This window comes from Sapajus apella, unplaced genomic scaffold (genome assembly GCF_009761245.1).
Source record: "Sapajus apella isolate SASKATOON/1434 unplaced genomic scaffold, GSC_monkey_1.0 scaffold23, whole genome shotgun sequence".
NCBI lineage: Eukaryota > Metazoa > Chordata > Mammalia > Primates > Cebidae > Sapajus > Sapajus apella.
This window is the reverse complement of record NW_022436963.1, coordinates 29,680,489-29,690,074: the sequence shown is the minus strand read 5'-3', so window position 1 is coordinate 29,690,074 and position 9,586 is coordinate 29,680,489.

The following is a 9,586-nucleotide window of genomic DNA, read 5'->3' as shown; positions in this document are numbered from 1 at the left end:
AGAACTGGCAAAACCTAGATGCTTTTATACCAGATGTAACAAAGAGAGGCAATTGTAGAAAAGTGGCTAAACCATACAGGTAGGCTAAAGGAAGATAAGAATTATTTTTAATAAGACCTGCTTGTACAAAGTCTTTCTACTTTAACTCCCTGTGAAGGACTGCTTTTCTTTCTGCTGGTACAGCGAGAGCATCTTTGACACAGAAGTTTCTGTTCCCTGCTTTCAGGAAGAAAGGAGTAGATGAGAATGCCTTTCTTGCATCTGCTGCTTTTAAAGTGCCTTTAGCTCAAAATAATCTTTATGTCAAAAAGGCATATTATGGGGTGGCATATTCTGTCACTCTTCATTGCCAAATAATATTTCATCACATGGCTACACCACATTTTATTAATCCATTCATCAGTTTATGGATATTTGGGTTGTTTCCATGTTTAGGCTGTTGCGAATAATGCTACTGTGAACATTTGTGTGCACATATTTGTATGGTGTCTTCATTTCTATTGGATAGATACCTACTAGTTAAACTGCTATATCATAAGGGTACTGTAAATTCTATATTAAGCATTTTGAAAGAAAAAAAATATTACCTAGTTTTAAAGAAAAAAAGTATTACTCCTACTGGTTTTTTTAAATGCTTATTGTAATCGCTACTTAAATACATTTAAACATCAGATCTATCCTGTCTAAAATAGGCCTTCTCCCCACAATCATTCAAACGCACAATCTTATTTAATCTTTGCTTGAGCTACATTAAGTAGAATGTGCATGTTGTAGTCCTATGATGATGTAAACTTGGTACTACGCAATGACTTGCTCCACACACGCAGTAAACTACATAATGATGTACTGGTAAACTAGAAACAAGGCAGCAGGATCTGTCTAGCTTATTAAAGATGAAACTGGGTAGGAAAAATAGCTCCATTTTATTGGTGCTTGGGAAGCACAGTGAACAACAACAAAAAAAACTGTATGGCTGCTTATTCATTAGTCTTTCCTACTAATGTCAAATTGACGGTACCTAGAGTTAAATAAAATTCCAATGCTCTTACTTTTTAAAAAAAGAATAGAAATTTGCTTGCTTATTTATGTATTCCTTTCACTAGATATTTGTTTATTACTACCCATTGTACATTCCTTACTAGAATGAATATGAGGTAAGTCAAAAACCTTGTCTGTCTTGTTCATTTCTCTATTCTCAATAAATATCATTGTACCTGGCACAAAGTAAGTGCTCAATAAATAGTTAGCACAGAATAAGGAATTAAAATAAAGACTTTATTTGAATACCTTGAGGATCCTAGAGTTTCTTGAATTCTAGTTTGAGAAATTCTGATGTGGATAGGGTGTCCTATATAAGAGGTTCCCCAAAAATGAAGGCTAAGAGCTCATGGAAGAAATGGGACTTGAACCGAACCACAGTTCTCAAACAAAGGACAGCATGACCAAATGGTCAATATGTCAGGGTCCACCTGGAGTATTCAGAGTCTCACTATTGCACTTTTCATAAAATGGGTAAAATATGGATTATTTATTCGACTTCTTTGTGTTGCATGTCACATAATATAATGTCAAATTTACTTAACAAAAAAATCATGTATTGACTCATGTAACTATGATGTACAGGATTAAATAAATCTCAATATCAACTGGATTCAGAAACCTTTATGGCATCTTCAGGGCTTTGACTCTTTTTCTGTCTCTCAACTCCTTTCATCTCTATGTGCTTATTTTGATCTCTAGTAAGTTAGTTTCATCTGTAGGGTGATGTGGTACCTGATCTCCCCAAGCCTATGTGTCATCATGACTGGTGATTCAAAAGGGAGAGAGAGTCTCTTTCTCCAAGTGCCCATATAGCAAGTCTCAGAGAAACTTGCAACTGATACTATTTAAGTCCCATGCCTATCCCAACAACCAGGTGGATAGAGTTCTGATTGGCTGGGCCTGGGTCACACGAGAGAGGGTGCATATCTTTCATGTCACATGACAGAAGGGCTTTCACTTCACCCAAATGAGATGAAATAGATTCCCCACTGAAAAGAAGCATTCTGAGACCAGGCGCAGTGGCTCACGCCTGTAATCCCAGCACCTTGGAAGACCGAGGTGGGTGGATCATGAGTTCAGGAGATCTAGACCATCCTGGCTAACATGATGAAACCCTATCTTTACTAAAAATACAAAAATTTAGTCGGGCGTGGTGGCACACACCTGTAGTTCCAGCTACCCTGGAGGCTGAGGCAGAAGAACCGCTTGAACCTGGGAGTTGGAGGTTGCAGTGAGCCGAGAAGGCACCACTGCACTCTAGGCTGGGCGACAGAGCAAAACTCCATCTCAACAAGCATTCTGTTCTCAGAAGAAGGGTGAATGGTTCTGAAAAGACTGACAATAACAACAACAATGATAACAGAATAATTCTATAGTAAAATAGGCATATAAAACTTTCTGGGACACAGAAACTAGACTTTTTAGACCAAGAGAGGATGAAATTTATATGCATGACTGTGCTAGAAAACCCTTCCTTACAATTTCTCTTTTAAAACAGACATATTTCTAAAATCCAGCAGCAAGGTTTCTTTTTGAAGATGAAAAGCTCTGCATATGGGCTGCAAACTTATGATTAACTGAGCGTAGGATTTGATAAAGAGTTCTATATTCATTTTGTCTACACATTTTTTAAAAATGTGAGTCTCCCTAAAAGGACTCATTTTCATTTCTCTGAGCTCTTAACACAGAAACATTCATTTCTCATGGGAAGAGTTCACAATTGCTTCTCCATGTTGCATCCATCTGAGCATCACTCCCTGGGGGAAACTGGCATCTGAGAATCTAGGCAGCTTTCCACTGTGTCTGTCTATTTTAAGTTGTTTTTCTTTGAGAACCCAAACAAGAAATACCATTAACGGGAGCACCAATTAGAAAGCCCCAGTGAAGAAAAAGGGATTAAATAAAATAATACCCATTCTGAACATTTACTTCCATTATCCTACTGTCTCTCCAAACGGTATTCTTTAACTGAGGTCGAATAATAGATCTGTTGTTTTAGTTAGCCCAATGAGCAGGATTAATAAAAAATAAAAAGTAGATGAACAAGACCTGAATACTTTTTTGAATGGCTGATCATAGAATTCAGTGTCTTTGTTGGTAAGCAAGAGGACAGTGCTTTGACTATAGGTCTGTCTCCTTCTTTATAAAAAATGCGCTCATTAAATCATTCACAAAATATAGAGAGAGCACTGCCACACTTCTCGCACCAAGAAATGGGCACCTATATGTTTTGTAATTACTCAGACTTTGTCTCAGTGAGTATGCCAATAGGAAAGGAAACTGACAAGAAAAAAATTACGTCAGTAGGTAGGCTTATATAGGAGGCAGGAACATATAAAATCAAAGCAATTAATTTCAAGAGGAAGATAGGATAAATCTTGGCTAAGTAGGTGTCATTTAAGTTGGGATTTAAAAGATCCCTATGTAATAGGCAAAGGAGTAAAGATGTTCTCTTCTTCAGTGTTCTATTTAATCATTTGTTCTTGATTGTTCTTAATTCAAAATCGGTACAGTGTGCCCTTACCATGGAGAGCAATGTTCATTAAAGAACATTTCCAACCCAACAGTACATGTAATCTGTGCTACATGTTATTCTCATTAATGAGGCTAAGAATTCTATAAACTGATTATTCTACTTTTTTTCAAAATTAGGTATAGCAGCCCAGGACTTAACAAAATTCTCTACCTCTGACACTTATGGACTTGTCCTATCTCCTCTACTTGGGTCTGTCTACCCAAGGTAGTTCTCTCCTGCTTGTTGAAATGACTTAAGAAGTCAATACACGGTTCATCTTCTGGTGGTGAAAATGTGTTGTGTTCCTTATGATTCAGTTCCTTGTATGTGCATGATGGAATCCACTGTTTTTCTAAGGTCACAGTAATTGGCAGGTGGAAGAAGTCCGTGCTATCAACTTTGAGGAAAGCTCTGGCTGCCTTGCTGCTTGACAGAGCAGTGAGAGAGATGAAATCTGCATAAACTGACAGCGGGATGCATAACAGCCCAAGCCATCAAACTGTATTATTTTTAACCAACATGCATTATTCCCCCTGAAAAGTAAAATCTCCTCTTCATATTTTTCTTTCCCCAAATAGTGCATTTTCCTCTTTGGAAATGGCTCCTTTACCTCTCCTAGGCACTCAGCACCGACATTTATTGCCCTAAATGATGGATGGGTTCATTCCCCAGCGACTCTTCTCTGCCTCTTGTCAGCGGCACTAGACAAGCTAGTAAAGCTCTTCTGGTCTGTAGGGCTCTCTGAGACCTGTCACTGCCTCCTGTCAGCTGGACTGGAGTAAATCCTCTTAAATCTATTGACCTGGCCTGAGCCCTCCTCTCTCTCAAGTAGTTATTTCTCCTTAGCCTCCTTTATTTCCCTGCAGATTCAATTGAAAGTATTGGGTGCCCACTTTGGGCCAGTTGCTGTCTCCATGTGACGGATAGCTCACCAGAAAGGTAGGTTTCTGTAGATGGCTCAATTAAAGTGAGCATTCTATTCCTCATTGGAGCTGTGATCCATAAAGGGATTGTGTTCTACATCCTTACATTTAAAAAAACGAAGCATTTTGAGTCAAAATTAACTTTGAAAATCTCACATTGGAGACCAACACACCACTCTCAATAGGTTCAACATAACCAGATTTTCCTCCAGAGTTGGAACAGATTGCTATTTCTTCATTTGTACATGAGATGAATTAATTTGTTTTTATTTTAGTAGCCATCGTATAAAATCACACTTAGCAGGGCAAGAGCCTCATGCTTTAGAAGCAATGGGGAATGAAACTCAACTGCAGTATCAGCCTATGGCTGCTTCCGCACTCATGGTCACCTAGGACGTGTGCTTGTTTAGCAGAATGGCCATTAAAGTGACCCACACTCATCAACCCCTCTCCCCATCCCTGGTTTCTTCTCCCTCCTTTCTTCTCCCTCCCTCTCTAGCCTCCTCTCCTTCCGTTCCTACCCCATCCCTCCATGTGCGTTCTTCTCTTTCTTCTCTCTCTCTTCTTCTCCCTCTTCTCCATTTTGCCCTCCTCTTTCATCACTCTTTGCTGCTAAAACACTTGACTCATAAAATTGATGTAGGTTGTTAATCCCAGGAGTCAATTTGTCTTCCATGCCCTGCTGCCCTGGGTTTAATTATGTTTGACAAATGTTGGCTGCACATCCTGAGTGCGGGGGGCCTTTTCTTTCAGCAGAGCCTCATCTCCTGCTCCCTCAATACGCAGGCAGAAGGACTCCCTTTCTTGATTTCAGTACCTCCATCTGCTTCAGATTTGTCCCACCCTTCCGTCCCTTAGGATTTAGCTAGCCCATGTGTGATAGGTGCTTCCAGAACATCAGTTCCAGATATGGTGCTCTGCAGGCTACAATGGCAATGTCCTCTTTAATTTTTTTCCAACTCTGTCTTTCCAGTCCCATTTCCTTCATCAGTGGAAAAATACCTTGCTCCTTCCTACTTGTCAGAACTTCATCTCACACATCTTTCTTCTGTCCAAAATGCTCTTTTCCTTCTGCCTATCTAAATGATATTCATTTCTTAAGGATCACCTTAAGTACTAGTCTCTTCTATCAAGCTTTCTCTGACAAAACTATTGATTCTTCTTCTCAACTTCCCCAATACTTGTAGAAATCTATATATTCAACACTTAGTGATAATTCAATGATCTTGTTTATTCCATAAGGCCCTCATATGTTCATAGTCCAGATGTATTTAGCAAATATATTTATTCTGCCTACATCATGTTTTTAAATTTTTAAATTTAGTTCCCCATGTTATAAGATGAAAAACTGTTATATCTAAATTCTGATTTCCTGCTTCTCTTCTCTGCTAAAAAAGGAAAATTTGCAACATTGGACCTGCATTTCCCCCTGGCAGAAATCAGACGCAACAGAATAGTGGCTGCCCTTCTTCCCACTCAGCTGAGGCACAGGCTCTCCTGTACCAACAGTCCCATCCAACTCCCTTTCTTCATTTATAGTATCAGCCCCCCTACTATGTGAAGTCCTTAATACAATGTCTGGCAATAACTGCAGCTGTGTTCATAGTCGTGATTATGATGTATCTCACATCTGTTACTGATTCATTTCTTATCTACTAACTAGACTGTGACTTCCTTGAGAACAGGGACCGTATGTGAGGAGATGATCAGAGACTATTTTTCTGGGGGAAAACTCATTGGGATTGGTAAGAGATTTTCTAATAGGCAAATAATGTTACTTTAGCCTTTTATTCGTGAAATAAGAATAAAGGAGGGGAACATGCTCCTGAGTAGAAAGATTTAGGAGTCCTAGTTGCCAAAACAAGAAAAACAGATCAGTGTGGCATTCTGTCCCAAAAGAAAAGCCTAGAAGTGTAAATGAATGAATGTGTCTTAAATCAGACCCATTTTTTTTTCTATTTCAGTCATTTAGTCAAGGAAGAGTAAGTTAGCACCTCTGATATGGCATTCACTGTGTAGGGTCCTAGAGATTCAAGGATGCTTAAGATAAGACGTCTTTACAATTGTACTAAAAGTTTATCAAGGAAAGAAAAAAATACCCCAGAAATTATTTTTCAGGTTTATGAAAATATCCCCTTTGTTTATATTGTTTATTCTTATCTCCCTGGTTACTACCAGAAAAACCTACTTCAGGATTAGAAGAAGCTAAACAAGATGATATGGAAGCAAGTGGAGAAGCTCATAATTTAAGAGCTGAAATTCACACCAGGAATCATGAAGTACACAGCCCTTAATGGCAGACAAGGAAATTGAGGCTGTGTGTGGCAATGTACCACTTACATCTCCTACTAGAGGGACCATAGTTCACACATTACCAGCATGTGTCCACTGGACCTGCCCCCATGTTCACACCAAGTTCACACCTCCCCGAAGCTTGTCCTAGCAATGACAGCTGCAGGAGGTGATACTAGTGGGGATCTATTCCTCTGGAGCATAGGACTCTCCATTAGCCTGGCCTAACCTTTCTTATAACCCAGATGCAATTCTCTTTCCTTCCCCCAGTCCTTTTCTGGATGTCATACCTGCATTGCAGTCTGAAGCCTCTCACCAGCCACTTCTGTTTCCTCCCCTTTAAGCTTCACTGGCATTTCCCCATTCAATTTCTTGCACATGTAACCCTGTCTTAGTGTCTACTTCTTGGAAACCAAACTGACCAACTACATAATTGTAAGTGACATTATGCTCAAGTAATGTCACCTGAGCATATTCACACAGCTGGTGAGTAGCACAGCTAGTGTCTGGACCCAATATACTTCACACCCAATCTAGTGATCTTTCCATTAAACCTCTGTCCTGCCATGATCCAAGATAGAGAAACTCCTGGATGGAAAAGATGATGTTGAAAGAGGGAGAAAGAAATGGCCAGGCTAGAACAGCCGCTGTTCTTAGGAGAAAAGAAAAGTGGATCCTGGGAAAGAGCCTAGACCAGAAACATCTCCTAGGTTTCGAACTAGCATGTGGTCCACATATTTTCCTCACCATATCCTATTACTTTTCTGGGAAGAAGCCAAGTGTGATGAAAATAGTATCAGCTTTAGAGACACAGATACCTGGATTCAAATTCCAACTCTGCCATTTATGAGTGATAGTTGAGGTCATAACTGAAAATGAAGGAGGAATTTACTAGTTGAAGGATTGGGGATGGGAGATGCATTCATGATAGAAAAATCAGCATGTGCAAAGGCTCCTGGGTGAGTAGGAGCATCACTCCTTTAGAAAAACTAAAGGCCACAGTGGAGGGAGCTCAGAGAGTAGGGTGAAAGTGGCGTAAGATCAGGCCAAAAGAGTAGGCAAGGATGAGAACACACAGGGCCTCACAGGGTACAACATGATCTGTGTTTCCAAGAACAATTGCAGAACATCATAGGACTTTAAACAAGTGTATAGGGTTTAGGGAAGGCAAAGGACTAGATTTTCCACTTGAACCTATCACTTTAGGTCTGCTGAAAACAGCTGGAGAGGGCCAGCGTGGGATGTGGGACCCTGTGGAGACAAAAGCAAAGGAAGATGGAAGATGGTGGCTTCATCTTGGGTGATGAAGACCAAAGGAAGTGGGTTGATTGAAAAGGGGATCGGGAATTTAAATCGACAAGATTTGTTGATTGGTGGAATATGAGAGGGGTAAGGTAGACTCCTAGGTTCAGGATTGGTGTGACTGAATTCCTTGTTGCATTTAGGCGTGTGCTGCACCTGTGATAAGTACCCATTGAATACTTGCTGTTTGATGGAGAACAGAAGCTAGAGGTGTTCATCCCACCAATCCTGGAAAGAGGAGTGATTCCAATTTGCCTCACCTCACAGAGCTGGCACAGAAGGAAGAGGCAGGTGTGTGCCCCAGAGTAGAAGTGATTTTTTTTTGGCAAGGAAAGACATTGAACTGGGGCTTCAGATCCATCTTGCTGACCTTATCCAATATGTTCTCCTGAGCAGAGGGGAAGAAATAAGGTCATGGCATAAAGGCCAGAAATGATGTAATGACAAAACATCTTCAGTTAGCAGTTCCACTCTGGCTAAATGGCAATAATCAGAAAGTAAATTTGAAAAGCAAAGAACAACTTCTCTTTTATCATAGTCCTATGTCTGACACCTGGCTTAACCACAAGCCAAATTCTTTATTAAGCTTTGATGTCTGTTGAATGCCTATTCTGAGTTCCAGGTACTGTGAATTTATGGCATTAAGCATTTCTTGGGAGATGGACATTGATCACAAATTTGCACAAATAATAAATAATTGCAAAATGAGATGAGTGCTAGGAAGAAAAAATATATGCTACTGAAAAAATATCTAAAGGAACTTTTGGCCCAGACCATAGGGCCAGGAATCTGAACTTTAAAGAACAAGTTGTCACTGATCAGGTGAAAGTGAAAGAGGATGCCTTATGGACAAGCATTTGAGGAGGAGAGAACAGCCTAAGCTGACTGCATGACATCTATTGTTAGGACTTGCTTTGCCAGTGCTTCTCCTCTTGCTCCAGGGAATCTTCCCATTAGAAAAGCAATGCAGTGAGAGTGGGGTAAGATAGTAGGAAGCTGTAAGTGAACTACTGTGCAGGATCAAGGCTATGAACAGTAGCTTCACATTCTGCAAAATATCTCCATGTTTAATGAGAACACCAGTGTGCCTTGGATAGTCCTCACCAAGGACTGCAATTATGACTTTTTCTTTTTTTTTCCTTTTTCTTTTCTTTCTTCTTTTTGAAAAAGAGCCTGGCTCTGTCACTCAGGCTGGAGCACAGTGGCACTATTAATGGCTCACTACAACCTCTGACTCCAGGGCTCAAGCCATCCTCCCACCTCAGCCTCCCGAGAAGTTGGGACTACAGGTGTGCACCACCATGCCTGGATAATTGTTTTTTCTCTTTTTGTGTGTTGTTTTTTGGTAGAGACAGTGTTTCATCATGTTACCCAGTTCTCAAACTCCTAGACTCAAACAATCAGCCCACCTCAGCCTCCCAAAGTGCTAGGATAATAGGAGTAAGTCACAGCTCTCAGCCTGACTTATTTTCTTAAGAGGGCACAACATGGGTGACATGAATGCTAATAATGA